The sequence below is a fragment of the Rhododendron vialii genome, chromosome 4a (assembly GCF_030253575.1).
Source record: "Rhododendron vialii isolate Sample 1 chromosome 4a, ASM3025357v1".
Classification (NCBI taxonomy): Eukaryota; Viridiplantae; Streptophyta; class Magnoliopsida; order Ericales; family Ericaceae; genus Rhododendron; species Rhododendron vialii.
This window is the reverse complement of record NC_080560.1, coordinates 12,803,847-12,805,282: the sequence shown is the minus strand read 5'-3', so window position 1 is coordinate 12,805,282 and position 1,436 is coordinate 12,803,847. Positions and strand designations below refer to the sequence as shown.

General features: G+C 36.0%; 1 long non-coding RNA gene across 1 annotated transcript; it reads left to right on the top strand.

Annotated features, from left to right (window-relative positions):
• LOC131324400 (uncharacterized) lies at positions 1–1,154 on the top strand. Its single transcript, XR_009199326.1, has 2 exons — positions 1–591; positions 959–1,154. It is a non-coding gene; the product is annotated as an uncharacterized LOC131324400 (long non-coding RNA).
• Positions 1,155–1,436: the final 282 nt, after the last annotated feature.

The window sequence follows — 1,436 nt, the reverse complement described above, 5'->3', positions numbered from 1 at the left end:
CCTACTGAATGTTTGGATTTTGTGTAGTTAAAGTAGTTTAGAACAGAAATTACCTGGTTTAGAATTCTGCAGAATTGGAAAATTCATGTTTGTCTGATTTTGGGGAATTTTATTGAGATAGTTCGAAAGTTCTTAAATTTCTGAGAATTTTACTGAGAGTTCCTCTATGAGTCTTCTATCTATGGTAAAAATTTCAGGATCGAGTTCGAAGTATTGAGCTCTATAGAAATTCTTAACCTAGCATCACTCATTTTCGGAACTGTGCAGTCTGCACCGACACATGTTGGGGAAACGGCCATAATTTTTAGCTCGAGCGATGAAGTTACAAACCGTTTTCTGATTTTGAAACTAGATTCATAGACCCTAAAAAGTATGTGGAGTTTGTACCTTAGTTATTTCCGTGCAAAGTCAGATTTTAAGTTGAAGTTGATGAAATTGCAGATTCTGAAATTATTTCTTGAGATTGGTTGTCTAACTTCATATCTTTCACTCTAGGACCTTATGTTCATTAAAGATAGGCTTATTTAGCATCTTCTAATCATGGTTTTGTTGCCTAATTGTCTCGGAGGTTCGTGTGACACGTGAATCGAGGTGAGTGACTCAATACCTAAATTACATGGTTCTATGCAAGTTTTTCAATTCAAAGCTTGTTCTACATGTTTTGTACTATGAGTTGAATTCCATGGGAATAAATGAAAGGTGGCTATGTTTTCCTATCTAGAAAGACATTCCTACTATGTGACACTTATACGCTAGGGGTAATGCTAAGACGTTGAAGCTTATCCACTACCGGGGACACCTGATAGATAAACCAACTATGGGGAATGTGCTTTATAAAGGCTATGCTTCTATGTTTGAAATCTCTATGAAATGTTTTATCATTTCCATGGAAAGCATGTAAATTATGTATTGGTCACTCATATGAGCGTTAGCTTATGTATTTTTCTTCACCTTTCAGGATGCGAAGATTAAAGGGTTGACATGGACCCTTTTGTGTGGATAGGCTGTAAATATAAGACCTGTACTTTTGTTGTAGATATTGAATCTCTACTTTAGAGGCTTGTTTGTTTGTAGTTGAATCTTGTAAGATATGTAGAAGGCACAGCTCTGAGTGGTTGACAAGAAAAACCATGTATATAACCTGTGATGTTCGATATGGTAATATATGTTTTGTTTCCGCTGAATATATATTTTGTTCCTTTGTCATTGCTTATAAGGTTTGTTACTTGCTATGGCCTTGGTGGGATTTCCATCGGTGTTTTGTTTTGGCTTAACTCCTAAGGTCGGGTTAGGGTCGTTACAAAGTTTTGTGGTATCAGAGCAATACGTTAGGACAATGAGATGCACTGTTAGCAATGACTCATGCACGTACCCTCAGAGCTTAGGAAATTGAATCTATGTGCTAAGTTATGGAAAATGTTTTTTTCCTAAAAATA